We start from the raw sequence: 19,943 nt of genomic DNA on the forward strand, positions 1-19,943 counted from the left end.
GCGCCTAGAAACAAAAATCAATATTTGCTGTCCATTTGAGGCCTGTGCACATATGTTTTTTACTTTTTGTGGGAAAGAGGAGAAATGATTCTGGATGGCGCTACTTCCCGTTTCCATGACAACACTCCCTCAAAGTTCTCACAGTGCAGTAATATTGCTTTAAAGACCCATTGATCAAATACTGTTTTATCTAAAACTAAACTAGAAAATATTTAAGGAGGAAAAAGCCAACTGGTGGTTTTATCCTCATCATTTTCTTTTCCTCCTTTCCCCCTTCCTTTCTTCAAAACTACCAATCAGCGTAAGTACAAAAGAACCACGATCTAACCACAGGGTTTAATTCAAGGAAGGCAGAAATTTCAGCTCATAAGCCCCAAAGTAATGAAGCCAGTGATTCAGTAAAGAAAAGGAAAGTAACATTCTCATGGAGAAAATGTGACCTTCTAATATGGAAGCAGTTTTCAGTTCAAGCTGCCCTGAAGCCTTGACAGTGACCGAGAGGAATGGTTTCCCAGGTAGTTTCCTGAAGGGCTGTTGCTACATGCTTTCTGTTCCCTGCCCTGGATTTGTGTCTGGTGTCACAGCCAAAGTGAGGCCCATTGGAACAGTTTGAGCTTAGCCCTGTTTGTGCTGAGCCATGAACTGAGAAGCACGGTTGGGGCCCCTCTCTGCTCAAGCCACATCTGTCGCTGACTGTCATGTTTCATGCGTGGGGCTCTCTCTTTAGCTTTGTCTTACACATGTTAGGACCGAGATGAAGCAGTATTAGGATGTTGGAAACCAAGGGATACAGATGGCAAAGTCTCACAGAAGCAAATTACTAAATTTTCATTTCTCAACAACAGTGCAGCAGTAATGTCAGCAGCAAGTACTATTTCTGGAGCTTTGACTTTGACTCAGATATTGTGCCTAAAGTCTACGGGCATCATTATATTCAGTGACCGTCATTCTAGAAGGAAAGCATACTACTATCCCATTCTGTTATGCAGAAGAGGAACCCGAGGCTTATACAGGTAAATTCATGGACTCAAATTCGTGAGGGCACACTCATGGCACAGCTGTGCTATGAAGCCAGGCTGTCTACGTAAAAAGCTTGTGTTTTTAACTGCTATGTGATATTACATATTTATTAAAGAGACATATTTTAAAAAATCAGATATGAAGACATAAATTTGTGTTCCATAACACTGAAAGTTTTGCCCGCTGTTTTTTGAGTTGTGCTCAGGCTTGGAACCAGCAACACTGGCTGTCAGGGATGGCCCTCTGGCTATGTTTTCAATACCATTTGCAGCCACTCCTGCACCCTTTGCTACAACCACCATCAACAGCGCATCTTCCTGGAATATACTTTATGCTGTTGTTTAAACTGTACCATCTGCCTTAAATGTCCTTCTTCTCTTTCTCCAGCAGTCCCAATCCTGCTGACTCCTTAGGGTCTAGCTCAATAGTCCCCTTCGCCAGCAACTGGGAAATGGCAGGATGTTGAAGTATGGTTATTGAATTACATTGTGAACCTAGCATGTGTTTTGGTAGAACTAATACTGGTTTGGGTGAAGTTGTACTGGTTTAAGGAGTCCTTGTGTTTGCCAAGTGAGGGCAGACAGTTCTAATTTTCGACATCCACTATAATTCTCTAAGAACAGAAGAGGATTTCTCTCTGGGACAGGGAGAGGCAGGGCTGCAAATGCAGCAGGGGTCAATTTCTTTTTATTCAAGAGAGAAGATTGAACTGTGAGGGAGGCCAGCGTGTTCTTCGACATAAATGGGAAAAATAGCTTCTCCAACGGGCCCTGGGTCTTCATGAAATTGTTGATGCTCTGCTCCTGTTTTGCAGTTTAGCTTTATCAGAATGACCTCATAGCTGGTACATTGGGTTTCTGGGCCTTTTGCAAGAAAAAGTAATAAGCATATCTATGCATTTGCTTTTTAAAAAAAAAATCACTGTTGTGGGTTATCACACTAGGCACCTTTTTGTGCAGTAATAAACAATCCCTAAATCCCAGTGATTTAGACAAAAAAACATTGACTTGTCTCCTGCATTTACATATGAGCAGCTGCTCATCATTTTGGCAGCTCTGCTTGTCGGTCTCTTCATTGGGGGATTAGGCTGAAAAAACAGTCCTTATCCGAGACATACTAACCTTGTGGCAAACAGAAAGGAGCAAGAGAGTGGTGAAAACAATCAGTGCCTCTTCAGACTTCTGCTTGAGAGTGGGGTATGCCCCCCACACTCACCTACCACTGACCAAATCAAGTCACATGGCCGAGCCAATGGCTGGGGAGCATGAATGCTTATCTGTCTTCCTGGAGCTTCCAGTGAGATTGCTGAGGACAGGGACATATGCTCTTAGAAGCGTGAGGGAAGTTGTTAATGGTCATACAGTCTGCCAAAGCTACTTAGACGTTACTTATAATGTGTGTGATGTCTATTGCTGATTGTGAGGGACTGAATTGTGTCCCCTCAAAATTCACATGTTGAAGTCCTAATTCCCGGTACCTCCGGATGTGACTGTATTTCAAGATAGGGTCTTTAAAGAAGTAATTAAGGTTAAATGAGTTCATTGAAGTGGGCCCTAATCAATAATATGACCAGTGTCCTTAGAAGAAGAGGAGATTAGGACACAGACACACAGAAGGAAGAGTATGTTAAGACAGTGAGAAGGTGGCCATCTATAAGCCAAGGAGAGAGGCCTCAGGATGAAACCAACCTGCTGACACCTTGATTTTGGACATCTAGCCTCCAAAATTGTAAAAAAATAAAATTTCTGTTGTTTAAGCCACCCAGACTGTGGCACTTTGTCATAGCATCAGTTGCAAACTGGTGAGCATATTAGCATATTTAATGACATTGATATTTCCTGTCTTTATTTTATTCAACTAACACCTATAATAACAATAATCCCTAATAAATATTAAGTATTTACTATGTGTTAAGGATAGCATTAAGCATTCTACATACATTATCTGTTTTATTCTCTCAAGACAATTCTATAATATAGGTACTAATATTATCCACATTTTGTGTATGAGAAAATATTATCAACATGGGTGGGAGGGTTTCAGAAACTTGCGCAAGTCTGTCCCTCAGTGGAGAGCCGTGATCTCATTCTACGTCATCTGATTACAGAACCAGCTTCCTACAACTGCCATCAGGGGACATTAGGACATTGCATAGTATTATTAATCTCAAGAAAGTTAAGGGAATGTAAAAATGTGAGTGAGCCACAATGTGTGTCTTGAGGAGGTCACATTCCAGTTAACAAAACAAGAGAAGAAAATAACTATAATCCTAGGGAGGATAAGATAAATGTTATGTGAAAGGCCCTGTCCAGAATTGTTATTTATCACTGGGATAAAAAAATTGATGGCACGATAATAAATGTTGCTGATGATGTAGCTGGAAGGGGCAGCGTATTCCTTGGATAATAGACTTGAAAATTTAAAAAGAAGATAAAAGAAAACCGTCATGTCAGAGTGGAATGATTGGCCAAATCTAAAGAAATGATGTACAATGAATAAATAAAATGAACTTCTAAGTCCAAAAAACAGCTGGATCAGAACAAAAAAAGTGAATGTAGACTGTTATGTAGGCAAAGGGCATTTTAGCTTTATTAGCCAGCTGTGTCACTCATTTTGGACTAAATCATTCAACAAACGTTTATAGGGCGCCTCCTCTGTGTTTGGAGCCAGAGACAGAAGGATGAGCAAGTGGAACTCAACACTCTCAGGGTGCCCTTAGTCCAGTAGAGATGGAAACATAAGTATATCATTAGAAAAGAATCTGATAAGATGCTTTTAAATGAGTCTGAATACAGAAGAGAGAGTAAATAACTTTCATAGTGTCAGTGGAGGAAGGTTGGGATGACATTTGAAGTGGCGATGGTAAGACGGAGCTTGCAGAGAAGAGAGTTTGTGACAATCAAGAAGGAAGGACCAGTAGGTAAAAATTCAACAGTATGAAAAAGCTCAGGTTTGGAACAGCTCAAATATAGGTTTAATCATGGGCCAAGACATGATGATGCTGAAAAACTGAGCTGGGGCTGGGTTTTGAAAGACAGTGTAGTTAATACTACAAAGTTTGACCTTTCCTAGTATGTAACAGCAGGGTGATAAAAATTTCCAGAGTAGTAACATCACAACATTCGATTTTTTGGAAGATGGTTGTTGTAAGTTATGTAGAAAAAAGATGGGAGGATAGAATAGTTTCAGTGAGATCAGTTAAGTGGTGGTTGTAATTCTCCAAATAAGGAAAGTTGAAGCCTCTCCTAAGCATGTTCTATTAATGTTCATACTAATGTAACAGGAGTGGGTTGTTCCCCCATCTTGGCTTGAAATTATGTTTTGAGCTATTTTTCCCACCCAATATCACCCAAGTTCAGGTGCTGGTTCCTCATACACCACCACAGTTCATTCTGATGCCCAGGGTTCGACCTTCATTTAAGGAGACTTAGAAAGTTCTAGATTATTAAGAAGAAATGCAGTAGAGTTACAATAAGCTGAATAAAATCTCAGGATATCCATGGGTGACACTCCTATTAGGAGATACATGGGTCAGAGAGTGAGGTGCAAACAGCTTTCAGGGAAAGATCTTCATATTAGCCACGCTCCCAGGCAGGACGACATGCAATGCTCTGTTGAATGGTGATGGATGGCTCTCAGCATTGGCTTGGCTCCATTACCTGTTCTTGAACTGGCCATAATGGTCTTTCTTCCAGTAGAGACTGAGTTCTTTCTAAATATGATCTTTGCTCTTCTGTGATCTCTCCAGGTTGTTTAGAAGGTCACCATGACCTCCATCTTTGTCAGGTTCTCAATTTTCCTATCTACTCCCTGGAAAAGTGCAGTCCTAATTTATTATTTATAAGCTAATTTTATAACTTGATCTTTTAAGTCTTTGTGTTTGTGTTTTCAAAAATTATTCCCTTATAAAGCTTGGTCCTTAAAAATCAAGAGCTTTCAAAACTATCATCGTCAAAGAAATTCACTGTTTTTCTTTATGTTGAAACAAAACTCTCCTTAAACTCCCCTCTTCCTATTCCCCTTAAACCTAAGGGTGTCTCTGACAGGTTGGGTCCCTATATAGGGACATACTGGATCAGGCAAGTACTGAAAAGAAAACATATTAATTATTTTTTTTCAAAATATAATTTAATTAAAATAATTGTTTTAAAATCTAGCTAAAATATATAATATTCCAGCAAAAGAAATTTCCCAAAATTGACTCAAGAAAAAACACAAATTAGAATAGGCTAATAACCATAGAAAAAAATTGAAGAGGAGGTCAAAGTACTAAACTGTCTCAAAATAAAGATGCCAAGTTTTATGTGTGATGACTTCAAGGATCATATATAATTCCTATAATTAAAAAAAAATGTTCTGAAGCATTGGTTTTCAAAATGTCTAGGTACAAAAATCACTTGGGGGAGTTTAGTAAACATATAGACTCCTGTGTTTCCCTACCCTCATCTTCTCTTTGAAACTGTGATGCAGTAGTTAGTTACAGGACAGGAACCAAGAATCTGAATTTTAAACAAACAGATGCTTGGAGACTCATGTTATTCTTTGAGAAACCTATTTAAAGCTATGGTCTTTAATATGAACCAAGAATGAAAAATCCAATAGGGTGAGGACAAAAATAATCACTTCCATATGTTTTTTTCCTAATCAAAGAAATATTTTATAGTACTTGTTTTACTGATTGACCTGGTACCTTCTCTGAGTTTGTAGGTCAGGTGGCCAAACTACACACATGGCCCAGCAGAGAAAGGTCCTTGGAGAAAAATATGCGTGTCATCTGGTCCCCTCAACTGTCACATTGGCCCTTACTACTGCACTGCAATTGTGCTCGTTACATTATATAGTGGTCAGTAAATGAGTCTCTACACAATTGACAAGTGGCATGATTACATTCCTGAATAGAAGCCACAGAGGGAGGAGAACACTCCTAATAAGATAATATTTTTCCTGCTTTATAGTTCAAAGAAAAGACTTCATCGATCATAAGATAAAAACAAAGATGATCTAATCAGATATGAAAAACATCAGCCCAAATAATGTTAAATGATAAAAAATGTTACTGGTAACTAGGAGCCTACACACAGTATGGACAACAAATCTTATTTCCAAGTGTACATTGTACCTTGTGTGTTAACTAATGAAAGGATGAGATCATCAGGATATAGGACATTTAAAATCTAAGCCTCTAGAACATGATTAATAATATAAGTTATAGATATAACTTAGAGATAAGTGAAAATACATATATTGCAGTTATAGTCTAACATCATTTTTCTTTTTTGGCTGATAGACACACATCATCAAAAATGTTAGACCCCTTCTTCAATCAGGGCTAGTCCAAGTGTGGTCCATGGACAGGCAGCAGGCATGAGCTATGTGTTGCTGGTCCAGGATAAATACAGCAATTGAGAGTCAATGTTCAGGAACTTTTAGAGTGATTTGACAGTAATTTTATGTCTGTTAAATCTAATAATAAATACATTTAACTTGTATTTTGATTGTTTTTGTTTTTTTATTTCACTTTTCTAATAATTTCTTTTTATTTTATTTTAACAAAAGCAGAAGTGCTTGATGGATTGAAAATGAGGGGGAAAAAGGCCTTTAACCACAAATCATTTGATTTGTTCTAGAGTACAAAAAAACATGTAAACTATCCTAACATTTTTTAAAGTTAGCATAGTTCTGATACTAAAACCTGACAAATATCTCACAGAAAGAAAGCTACAGTGGAATATTATGTAGCCATAAAAAGGATGAGATAGTGCCATTTGTGACAACATGGATGGACTTAGAGGGTATTATGCTAAATGAAATATGTCAGATTGAGAGAGACAAATACCATATAATTTCATTCATATGTGGAATCAGAAAAAAAATGAATAAACAAAAAGCAGAATCAGACCTATAAATACAGAGAACAAACTGATGGTTGTCAGAGGCAGGGGGGTGGAGGGATGGGAAAAGGGATGAAGGGGAGTGGGAGATACAGGTTTCCAGTTATGGAATGAATTAGTCATGGGAATAAAAGGTGCAGAATAGGGAATATGGTCAATGATATTGTAACAGCATTTTATGGTGACAGTTGGTAGCTGCACTTGTGGTGAGCAGAGCATAATGTATAAACTTGTTGAATCACTATGTTATACACCTGAAACTAATGTAACATTGTGTGTCAACTACACTTAAGTAAAAAAATTTTAAAAAGAAATATACAAATTAATCTCAATTATAAGTAAAATACTAGCAAATCAATCCAGCCTCAAATTAAAATACTAATGTCCCATGACCAAGTAAAATTTTGTTTTTTTTCTCTTTTGAATTATATAGTTCAATATTACAAAATTCATTAAGATATGTTGTTATACTAATTGTTTAAAAGAAACAACAACATAGTTATCTTAAAAAATACACAAAAATTATTTTATCAACCAAGCAGGTTATTAAACAGTAATGAGTACAATTTTATGTAATTATATCTAAATACATTTACTTATATGAATGAGTAGAAAACATCTGGGACATTATAAACCAAAATGTGTACAGGGGTTATTTTTGTTTTGGTTCACATTTCTTCTCTTTCCCTCCTCCCCAGCTTTATTGAGATATAACAGACATATAACAATGTATGCAACATGATGATTTAATATACATATATTGAGAAATTATTACCACAATAAGGTGTTAACACATCCATTACTTCACATAGTTATCTTTTCTGTGTGTATGTATGGTAAGAATGTGTAAGATCTACTCTCTTGCTAACTTTCAAGTGTATAACACAGTATGGTTAACTATACTCACCATATTGTACATTAGATCCACTGAACTCACTCATCTTATAACTGGAAATTTGTACCCCTTGACCAAAATCTCCCCCTTTCCTCTACCCCCAGCCCTTGGAAATTGCCAATCAACTCTTCCTTCTATGAGTTTGGCTTTTTTAGATTCCAAGTGTAAGTGAGATCACATAGTATTTGTTTTTCTCCATTTGACTTATTCTACATGGCATGATGTCCTCAAAATTCATCCCTGTCACAAGTGGTAGAATTTCTTTATTTTTTATGGCTGAATAATATTCCTCTGTGTGTGTGTGTGTGTGTGTGTGTGTGTGTGTGACATCATCTTTACCCATTCATCTTTTGATGTACATTTAGGTTGTCTTGGCAGTTATGCCTTGGCTGTTATGAAGAAATGCTGCAATAAACATGGGAGTACAGCTATCTCTTTGAGATACAGATTTTGTTTCCTTCAATATATACCCATTATGGGATTGTGAGATCACATGTAGTTCTATTTTTCATTTTTTGAAGAACCTCCATACTGCTTTCTATAGTGGCTCTACCAATTTACATTCTTTTTTTTTTTTTTTAAAGATTTTTATTTATTTATTTGACAGAGATAGAGACAGCCAGCGAGAGAGGGAACACAAGTAGGGGGAGTGGGAGAGAAAGAAGCAGGCTCCTAGCGGAGGAGCCTGATGTGGGGCTCGATCCCTTAACGCCGGGATCACGCCCTGAGCCGAAGGCAGACGCTTAACGACTGTGCCACCCAGGTGCCCCCCTTTCTGATTTGGATGCCTTTTATTTATTTTTTTCTTGCCTAATTGCTCTGGCTAGATGATTCAGAAACATTATATACCAAAATGTTTACAGTGGTTATTTCTGTTTTGACTCATATTTTTGATAGCTGTTTTCTAAACTTTCTGTAATAAATATAATTTTATGTAATAAGTAAAAAAATAGTTATCATAAACATATAACTTTGCATGTGTATGGAATTTAAGTTTCTATAAAACATGTAAGGAATTAATGTTATTGACTTAGAAGCTTATGCATTTCCACTGACTTGTTTTATGTATCTATGTATGTATATATTCCTTCATTCATTCATTTTTCTTTCATGCTTTCTATCTTTATTCTTTTATACAGAATTTTGGGAGAAACTCTGAGATTGATTTTTCTGTTCTTAGAGTCACTCTGCCACTATCTCCATTTTCTTAGAAAAGAGAAAGTATGCATAAATCCAGATTTAGTTTTTAGGAAAAAAACCCTACTGTCTTGTAGATTAATCTGGTTTTATACATACATTTTCTTCTTTAATATTTCAGGGAGTGCAGACTGAGGTAGGATGGGAGATAGAGGTTTTAAGGGCTCTGTTACAAATTCCTGAGGTCCAGCCACTTTTCTGCCATTAGAGTCCTTGGAACACTCTAATATCATTAAAATAAATCTCACTTTTCACTTGTTACTTCTTAATTAAAAAGGTCTAGTGAAAGATTCTTGCACCCATTATCTTGTTCCATAGCCTCATACTTTGTTTTAAATAAACCTTTTCCTTTAGAATGGTTTTAGATTTACAGAGAGGTGGCAAAAAAATAAAAATAGATCAGAGAATTCTCATATAATAAGCACCTAGTTTCCTCTTTTGTTAATATCTTAAATTACTATGGAACATTTGTCACACAGAATGAGCTATTCCTGATACATTATTACTAACTAAAACCCATAGTCCAGTCAGATTTCCTTAGTTTTTACCTAATATTTTTCTTCTGTTCTAGATTCCATCTAGGATACCACATTATATTTAGTGATCCTGTCTCCTTATGCTTCTCAAAGCTGAAAGTTTCTCAGAGTTGCCTTGTCCTTGATAGTTTTGAGGAGTACTGGCCAGTTGTTTTATAGAATGTCCCTGAAGTTGGGATTGTCTAATGTTTTCCTCCTAGTTAGACTGGGGGTTTGGAATTTTGGGAAGACTGCATTAAACTGCCATTCTCACAACATTATATCAAAGGTACATACTATCAACATAGCATTGATGATGACACCAGCTTGTTTTAGAAGTAATTTGCTCAATGGCTCATATGAGTTTCATTTTCAGGAAAGATCAGTTTGTAGTTGACAAAAAAGAGGAAAAAACAAAGTTAGTGTCTCTCAAACTAATGTTTTCAATGTATTCACACAATAAGGACTAACTTTTGTTCTCTGAAAATCATCAAGTCTTTTTATTTTCCTAAATAAATAAGTAGCCCTGCTTATTTCCCAGGTAAAGGGGTCTAGCAGGGCCAGTCTTCTTCCTTTGAAATTTTCTTCCCCCTACCAGCTCACTGGTCACTCACTGGTGATATCACAACAAACATAAAAGAGGGAATCTCTGCCATGAAAGGGCATCCATCCATCCATATGTACATATATATAATAAATACCAGACTGCAATAAAAAGAATAAGCAGTAAGAAGATAGACGATGTACTAATTAACCTTCATGTATCCTTATATCTAAATCTTCATATATCTAGATCTACTCTCTTCCATTTTTTCCCTTGACTCCTGCTGTCTCCTATTTTCCACTGGTCATGAAAAGCTAACTCCCCTGCTCTTTAGGGATATATCATTGAGTCCCTATGTGGCTGGCCAAGAAAGCAGAGCCCAGGCCCTGTAGAGTAGCACTTCATCTGAATATAAATATGAGTGGAGATGAGGAACTGATGGAACATTCACAATTTATTATCAGCTCTAGGGGTCAAAAAATATGGCAGTGGTGTGGCATGGTCCAGGAGATAGGTAGCATCTCCAGAACAAAGGAAATAAGGGCATCTGAGGAGACATACAAAGTTTATGTTCATTACAGAAGGCTTTCTACAGAGGTCCTATTTAAGTCGAAGTCTCACTGAATTGAGAGAGGAAGTCATTAAAATAACTGAGTGAAGTGGGGCGCCTGGGTGGCACAGCGGTTAAGCATCTGCCTTCGGCTCAGGGCATGATCCCAGCGTTATGGGATCGAGCCCCACATCAGGCTCCTCCGCTATGGGCCTGCTTCTTCCTCTCCCACTCCCCCTGCTTGTGTTCCCTCTCTCGCTGGCTGTCTCTGTCTCTGTCGAATAAATAAATAAAATCTTTAAAAAAAAAAAATAACTGAGTGAAGAGTATTTCAGAGTGCGGAAAACCATAAGTGTGAAAGAAAGTTTGAGGAATAATAAGAAAGTTATTGTAGCTGAGTGAAGTGATGAGGGGGTGTGACAGGAGATAAGGTTGAAGAAAGCTACAGAACCACTTAGGCTATTGTAGAGACTTAAAAAAATTATGGTTGCGGGGGCACCTGAGTGGCTCAGTCAGTTGAGCATCTGACTCTTGATTTTGGCTCAGGCCATGATCTCAGGGTCATTAAGATCGAGCCCCATGTCAGGCTCTGTGCTCAGTGCAGAGTCCGCTTGTCCCTCTCCCTCTGTTCCTCCCTTCACTTTCTCTTTCTCGCTCTCAAATAAATAAATGGATAAAATCTTTCAGAAAAAATTATGGTTGAGATGGGAAGCATTTCAAAACTTTCAAATTTGCCATTTGGGAGTGATAAACTATGATCTGAATTTTAGAAGGATGAATAGACTGTCAAAGACCGAGATGGAAATCCAGAGACCTAAGTCACTCCTAGAATCGATGAGTCATGATGGAGAGTTGCACCAGGGTTACAAGTGGTTGGAGGTCCTGAGTGGGTCAGATTTGGAAAATATGTTAAAGGCAGAGCTTATAGGATTTGCTGGTAGATTGGAGAGAAATTGTGAGGTTGAGGATGGCTATGATTTTGGCTTGAACAACTGGAAAAACGGAGTTGATATTTACTGGAAGGGGGAAGACCGTGGGAAGCATTTGGGTCAGAAAAGAAAGTTCTACTTCAGACATGTTAAGTTGAGATGCATTTAACATATCAAACAGACTTGGAGAATATGCAGCTGAATATTTGAATTGGCAGTTGAATGGAGAGGTTAGAGATGAAGATAAAATGGTATTTGTTGCCGTATGTGGCATCTAAAGCCAATTGGATTGGATAAGATGTTTTAGAGAACAAGTGTAAATAGATGAGCCCTGAGCCATGGGCACTGAAACGTTGTGAGGATGGAAATGGGGCCAGCTTTATGGGCACACAAACTGTGTAGTCACACAGGACATTATCCTTAAAAGGGCCCTGTCCTTAGTTTAATGCTCTGCTCTCACTGTCTTGAAATTCTTCATAATTTTTAAACAAGAGCCCAGCATTTCCATTTTGTATTGCACCCTGCAAATTATGTGGCAGGTCCTGGTTGGGAACATGAGCATTCGGCAAGGTCAAAAGCCAATGAATTAGACTGAAAACCAAACAAGTATGTTAGTGGTTTCGTAAAAGCCAAGTAAAGAAGTTGTATGGAGATGAACAGAATGATCGACAGTCTCAAAAGCTGCTGCAAGGTCAAGTTATTTTTGGCCTGAACAGTGATCACTGGATTTAGCAACTTGGGTGTGATTGTTGCTCTGGGTGAACTGCGTTGGAGAAAGAAAAAGAGAAGAGAGTAAGAACAAACACTGAGCGTAGACAACTCTGGCAAGCACCTTCCCTGTGAAGGGGAAAGCTTCAAAATGAACAAGAGCCTGATAGATATGGGGTCAAGTCAAGGCTTTTCTAAAATGGAGGCATGCCATATATTTTCCCTTGGCAATGATCCGCTAAAGAAGAGGAGAAGTGATGAGGCAGGAGTGGAAATAATTACAGGAGCAAAGTCCTTGAGGAGGAGAGGGGAATGGGATCCATTGCAAAATGGAGGGTTTGTCCTAGGATCAGGTGGAAGGCAAACTGCATGGGACAGATGCCTGTGCCTGCTGCATTTTGGAGAAAAATCCATTTTGATTGTTTCTGTATAAGACTCAAAGTCTTCAACTGAGAGTAGAAAGCAGAGAGGGGATACAGAGATTTGGGGAAAGAAGAGAGTGTGAAATCATCCTCTGTGAAGGGGCTGGAACCGACGGGCAGCACCAAGGCCACTGAAGGGTTAGGTGAAAATACATACCGATGGTACACTATGCTAAACTCTTGATGTTGGGTATCTCTGGTGATTTCTTTTTTTTTTTTGCAGTTTTCTGATTCCCGAATAGGCATATATTACTTCCATAATTAGCCTTTTAAAGCTGTATGGAAGGGTGAAAAGCAGGACATACAATATACAAGACAGGTGCTTGTGATTTATGAGAGGTGAGTGGGGAATCAGAAGGAGCATGGAGACACCATTCTAGAAAAGCACTTGTCTTGGAACCATGCAACAGATGAAGAGCAGTCCGATTTTCTGTGGAAATGAGGAACAAGACAAAATATCTTTCCCCCTTTTACAGGCCTTAGGATTTACTCCATTTTTAGGCCTGAGACACCTATTATGGTTCTTAGTCGAGTTTGGTGGGTCTAATGATTTAAATCTTTGCAGGGTTTTGACACCAGGTTGGCTGCCATCTTTGATTTTTCAGGGCCACTCATCCCGGTCTGGGTCTGAAGGAGTGTTATAGTGGAAGGCTGTGTGAGGCTCCATCGGGAACTAGCCCAACATCTCTTACAGCAGAAATATTTTAAAGTTTGCTTGTTAAAAGAGTTAAAAGTAAGTGTCTCTTAGAAGTTGAGGTTCTTGATGTCTGCTTTCAGAACATCCTTATTCACTCAGTACATGTTAACAGCTTTGGCTGTTATTTTTTAAAATTTCAAATCAAGATCATTGTTCTAAAAAGGCATTTTGGAGATAATACATTGTTAGGAAGATATTGTTATTAATTCCAAAACATTTTCACCCTGTTAGACCTTGTATTATTGGCTCATATGTGCTTTTATTTTGCCCCATGATAGATGGGATGGTGAGTAGGGAATTTCAGGGCAACATTTTAAACTAAGTTCCTCTGAGCAATTTACCCTCATCTTACTGTTGAAATCTTTATTGGGATCATAAATCTCAGTTCTCAGAACAAGATGTGAGAATTCTGTGATTCCTAAAACACCCCATGGAGCTCAGCTATGTGGGCGCAGAGGCGGTAACTCCACATGGGGTTGTGAGGTAGGGTGTGTGTTTGGAACCCTGAGGGTGGTGAGTTGAAGACTGCAGAGCCAAGGGCAGCTGTGGAAGCCAAGTCCAGAGCTTAACATCAGGAAAAGAGAAGTGAGTATTTCTCTTGTGGCGGAAATAATATTTAACTTAACAATATGCATTTGGATTATGTCACTCTTACTTCATGAAATGTACAAACTCACTGATGAGTTTCTTTTATCATTAAATTCCTTCATAATGAATTTCTTACAGAAGAAACCTGTTTGATAAATTTGTCTATTATTTGTATTCATACATGAAAGTAAATTTTTAAAGGACAGCACAGTTATTTAATATTAGTTTATATGAACTGTTATTGAGAACAAAGAAAAAAAGAGTACCGTCTGAGCACTGGGTCTAATTTGAAATATGTAACTTTAAAACATGGGTTATGTTAAAGGAGCTATCTACAAATCAATTGAAGGGAATTATTTGCAGCCAGGTATTTCTTTTCCTGAAGGAATGTCTATGACTTCCCACATTAGACGGGCCGAAATGGGAAGTAAGAGTTGTTGTGGATGGAAAGCTCAGGATATGCTTAGGAGCAGATTTTTAGGATCTTATAAGGAAAGGTTCAAAGAACAGCATGATTGGTAACTGAAAGTTGATGAGCTAAAGATAGGGAGTTTTCCTGAAGGAACCTGAATTCTCATTGCCTGGAAGAGTTCATGGTCAGGCAAGCTTAAATTGGTGGCTTTGAGAAAATCAGTAAGTCTCATTTTATCAACATTTGTTTAATGAAAATAACACCTACATTATAAGTTGGTGTGATTTAAATAAGAAAATATTATACACACACATACACACACATGTCCCGGATATGACACAATTTCAAGACATTGCAATTTATGATCAGGTTCCTGAGAGATGCCATCTATGACAAAAAGGTCATCAAAGTTAGCCCTTTAGATTAGAAGACAACCCCAACTGCAGGGACAAGATGGGGGTCCAAATACCTGCAGCATCTGTGGACCTGTCCTCTCTCTTTTTTTACAGGAGTAAAACTGAAATTCTGTTATGATTGAAGGACCTTCTCTCCATACTTGCATTCCTAGGTGCTTTGGGACACCTGCAGATTTTTTCCAACACCTATAAAATAAAAAAACATAGTTACCTCTTCCTCCTCACAGCTAGCACAGAGGACTGCCATTGGGCTTTTTTTTTAGTGGGGGGTGGTGATGGTCCTCATGTAAGGATGAGACTATGTAAATTGCGGAAGAGTCTACCAGGTTGGGTGGAGGGTAACTGAAAGCCCTGCGTGGCTGGTCAGGGAGTCAGTCACTGGCTCAACTCCAGCCATCCAGGAGTCTGGTGGTTGAGGAGGATCACAGGGCGATCTGATAGAGAATGGCAAAAGGGGAGGATCAAGTCAACTTCTTCCAGACTCATTACAGTCCCCTAAAGCATTAATGACCTTTTTCTTAATACTTATACGGGGAAAATTTTAGTTCATTGACCTTACAAATAATTATGGTTCTTTGGAAAGCTTTTGTTCATGGAAACTGGGCAGCACTTCCAAACACTTTAATGATGTTTATTATCTTAATAGCACCTGTCCTTTATCCTGCCTGCACACTCCAAAAAAAAAAAAAAAAAAAAGTTAACTAAAAGAGAGCATGATTCATTTTATATCCTGATGTTTTCTTAGGACCACAGCTGTGGCCACTTCAGTGTCCAGCAAAGTATTTCTTTGGCGAGTGATTTTGGGAGGGGTGGAAAGTGAAATGGAAGCAGTCTCTGGAAAATCTTTAACACTGGGCGTATTCTCTCCCTATTTTACTCAAAGGAATTCCCACTCATGGAATCTGGCCTATCATAAAGACGTTCTCTCTTCTGTACTTGATTCAACTTAATAAATTATGTCAGCCAGTTAGGGTGAATGATGTCTGTTCTCCACACTACAGAACAATAGCCTTCCTAGTTAAACCTCTGGAAGGGCAGGAATCTATCAGTTCCAGTTCCCTCCTGCTGGGCAGTCTTCTATGTCAGCTGGCTGGATCCTCTTGCTCATAGCTCCTCCCCTAGAACAAATTCTTTTTTCTGACCCCTAGGACACCCTGACATGCATTCCTCCTTTAACTGCCTTTGTTGGCCTCAGTTCTGAAATACCATCTCTCTAAGATACAGAAAAGTGACACTTGTCATCAAAAAGGCAAATCCTCAGTGAGAATAATTTGCCTTAAAAAAAAATCATGCCTAAATCAGCCAGGCTTAGAAAATGCAGAAACTCTTCCAAACCTTTTTAAAGGGAGGCTTTAGAAAATAAATTTGTCCCATGAAATAAATGGTAACTGGTGCATGAAATGGTGTGAGAATGAGAAGTATTTCCTTTACTTCTATAAAAACTTGTATCAACAACAGTTCGAGTGCCTGTTCTCCCCAACCATATCACAAATTGTGAAATTTCGGTGCACTGTCACAGCTGATAGTTCACATATTTGAATCTTTCCTAAATAATCATACTGTTTCCAAAGGTTACAACTCTTTCTTTCTAAACCAAATCTCTCCTGGAGTCTGTCTCCACACAAAGGTTCTCTTACCAATTTTCTTCTTCTAATTACTTGGTGCTTATTTTTGCTCCCTGCTAAGCACACCCACCATTATCTCCAACCTTGTTCTTCACAACCATCCAATCATGATCTTTGGAGTATTACTTCATTTCGTGTCCACCATTTTGTTTCTCTTCTCACTGCCACCATCCTGGCTCAGATATACAGGTGGTCCCCGCTGTGTGTGGTAATAAGCAGCCATAAAAATGACTGCATGAACAAAAACTGTGCAAAGCAACCTTACTAATCAAAGGAGGCGTGGGGATTACAATTATTCTGGGACCTTTTTTAAACAACAGATTAAAAACTCTTTTGCTGTAGATTATAAACATACAGGGAAATTTAAGAGTAGTAAAACCAATATTTATTTAGAACACTGTAATTTATTTATTTATGTTTTATTTTAGTGCATTATAACTTAAAACATTTAAAATACTTAGCAGTAAAGTGGGTTTTTTTCTGTGTAGAAATCTTACTGTGTAGTATGAACAGTACTTGTCTTCTTGTTCTCATTGTATTGCATACAGTATGGAGTGAGCATTGTCATTAAGCCTTGGTGAGCAGTCATACTTCTAAACTTAGATCAGCTTTCGACTTTTGGCTTCAGGGAATACCCCTGAGAGTTTCTTCAATGCAAGATTTTTTGTGTTTTGTTCTTGTTTTTCCCAGTGTGCTTTCTTCTGGGACATCTTTATCCTCATTGTGTCACTACGTTTGCCTTTACGGAGTTCCTCTGGTTGCACATCTGTGAGTCTCTCAAACAGTGACAATGTCAACATTCCCACAGACAGTAATTTCTTCCATATCTCCATTTATGTTCAATTTGAATTTCACTTGCAGTTTTACCAATTGTCTCTTTGTTGCACTTCCTCTCTTAGCCAATTTCCTTTTTCAGTTATCCATTTTTTTCAAACATTGTGTAGGTTTATCCCTGGAAGACAAGGAGGCAACACAACTGCATGCTTTGCTATCTGTGTGAATATAATAATAATTATTACATATTAATAATAAATATGTGGTGGCCAGTCATGAATAGACTTTGCAAGAAATGATGTGATTGGTCATGATCATGATGTGCATTTGTTATTATGTAGTTATTTTTGTACTGACAACATAGCAGAAAAGTTTCTACTTTATGCAGTTACTCTGAGGGGTAACTGGAATATGAACTGTGTTATTGGGAGACTGGTATCATTTAACTAAACTGGTAACTGAAATCTGCTTATTTGGAACTGTGCAAAGCAAGATGCCCGATTATTACTAGGACAATTTTCTGCCCTCTCTTTTTATCTTTAGTGTTTCTAATCCACCTGCCATTTGCTGGTCCAGAGTTTCCTTCAGGATAACTATTGCCTTACTCATTATATAGCCACTCGAAGTCCTCACAGAATCTTACATGTAGTTTTTACCCTGACATAGGTGTTATAACCATCTTCCTGGTTGGCCTAAGCACCTGTACTTACATTCTGAGATTGCACAGCTCTTAAACCCCCAGGGATCACAGGTGTTCCAGGATCCTGCTGCAGGATTAAAGAACTGAGGGTGCTTTGTTGCTGTTGTTCATGATGACTTCTGTAGGAAGTGATTTAGAGGCCTCTGATCCTTCAACAAACCTGGATTTTCTGAGCATCCTGTTTGAGTGATATCCCCAGTAAGCTGGATCTGAAGAGCTGTCTCTTTGGTGTTTGGGCCTTCTGCACAAGACTTGTTCTCCAAATACCCACAAGACTGTGAGAGTGACGGGTGAGCTCCCAAGTGATAAACACAAGGTTAGATTTCTCAAATTTGTTGCTTTGTAGTCAATAGCAACAGAGGCACTCCCGCCTGATGTTCTATCTGCCATCTCCCAAATCAGAGTCTGGGAAGAGTAATTTTGCCTCAGTTATTTGCTCCAGGGTACTTTTATGTACTGCTATAGTGAGATACCAATGCCTCCTTCTTTATGGTCTCTTTTTTGGTTCCTGGGAAATAGGACAATATCCTTGAATTTTCCTTTGTATATACCATAAAACATCCTCTGAGAATGAGAGGTGAATCGAAAGAAGCTTTCTGTCTTCTTATTTTGAACTCCCAAAGAAATACTTGTAGAGTCAAGCTGGGCAGACCTTTGTGACTATCTCAGCCAACAGAGTATAATGGAAGTGATGCCACATGCCTTCTGAGGCTAGATAATAAGAATGCCTTGAACTTGTGCCTTGCCGTCTTATGACACTTATTCTTAAAACCCAGCTGCTATGTGTGTTGTGAGGAAGCCCAAATTAGCCCACATGCAGAGGCCATGCATAGGTAATTTGGCCAGTAGCCCAGCCAATAAGCAACATCAACTGCCAGACGTTTGTGTGAAGATGTATCCAGATGCTTCCCATACTCAGCTGTTAACTTATGCCAATTTTTGAGTGTTCCCAGCTAATGCCCCAGACATGGTGTAGCAAACATAAGCAGTCTTCCCCGTGTCTGGACTAAATTACTGACCGACAAAAATCTGTGAAAACAATTGTTATTTTTAATGCAAATATATGCCACTAAGTTTGGGGTGGTTTGCAATAGTAACTGGAACAGAAATGCTTGACTCTGTACAACACTTAAAATCATCTGAATGGTAAGATAAATGAATTTGTCTTTTTCTTATCTCTACTTTCTAACATTTTCACAATGTACATGGGTAATGATTGCGGTCAGTAGGGACATAATGAAGTGACTGATTAGATGTGGATGGGAGAGGGAGGGGGCTGAGATGCTGCCCAGATTTCATATCCTTGGATGCTAGCAAGAAGAGGCTGTTATGTATTAATTGTTTCCCTTATGTCATCCATATAAAGGACACTGGTAGGACATTACTTCTTGTTAAAGAACTTCTTTAGAAATAGTCCCAAAACTGTAATAAAATATGATGTGATAATTTTCCACCCTTACCAAATACTCGCAAGATGTAGAAGTCTCCTTATTAACCCTTGTAGCAAAATGGTTAATCAGAGGAGAGGCGCATCTGAATTCCATACACCCTACTCAGTGGTCCAACTATGGACCACCTTTCATTTTCCCTATCTCATCTGATTTTGTGGTTGAATTGATACACATGAAGATTTAGGATCTTTGTGACAAAAATCAAATGAGTCAGCCTGATAACTGTGGCCCTCAGAAGGATACAAAGCCATCTGAATAACAGGTAAGGATCACCTTTCTCCACATCCTCTCCAACATTTGTTGTTTCCTGCCTTGTCAATTTTTGCCATTCTAACTGGTGTAAGGTGGTATCTCAAGGTGGTTTTGATTTGAATTTCCCTGATGGCTAATGATTTTGAACATTTTTTCATGTGTCTGTTAGCCATTTGTATGTCTTCATTGGAAAAGTGTGTTCATATCTTCTGCCCATTTTTTGATTTGATTATTTGTTTTACGTGTATTGAGTTTGGGAAGTTCTCTGTAGATCTTGGATACTAATCTTTTATCTGTAGTGTCATTTGCAAATATCTTCTCCCATTCTGTGGGCTGCCTCTTAGTTTTTTTGACTGT

At 38.3% G+C, this 19,943-nt stretch overlaps 2 long non-coding RNA genes across 7 annotated transcripts in view; one reads left to right on the forward strand and one right to left on the reverse strand.

The window, feature by feature from the left end:
* LOC123789418 (uncharacterized) overlaps positions 1-19,943 on the reverse strand; it is a 202,368-nt gene that overhangs the window by 20,529 nt on the left and 161,896 nt on the right. For 3 of the 4 annotated variants that reach the window (XR_015724064.1, XR_015724063.1, XR_015724062.1), the window contains one exon: positions 14,838-14,970. This is a non-coding gene — a long non-coding RNA (uncharacterized LOC123789418). Of the gene's footprint in view, positions 1-12,874; positions 14,971-19,943 lie in introns of those variants that run through there. The other variant, XR_006778815.2, reaches the window with a different exon arrangement.
* The window catches only part of LOC123789420 (uncharacterized), a 149,021-nt gene that overhangs the window by 932 nt on the left and 128,146 nt on the right, over positions 1-19,943 (forward strand). The gene's annotated exons all lie outside the window — the stretch shown is intronic.

This window comes from Ursus americanus, chromosome 3 (genome assembly GCF_024610735.1).
Source record: "Ursus americanus isolate L20-20 chromosome 3, mUrsAme1.1.p, whole genome shotgun sequence".
In the NCBI taxonomy this organism is placed as follows: Eukaryota; Metazoa; Chordata; class Mammalia; order Carnivora; family Ursidae; genus Ursus; species Ursus americanus.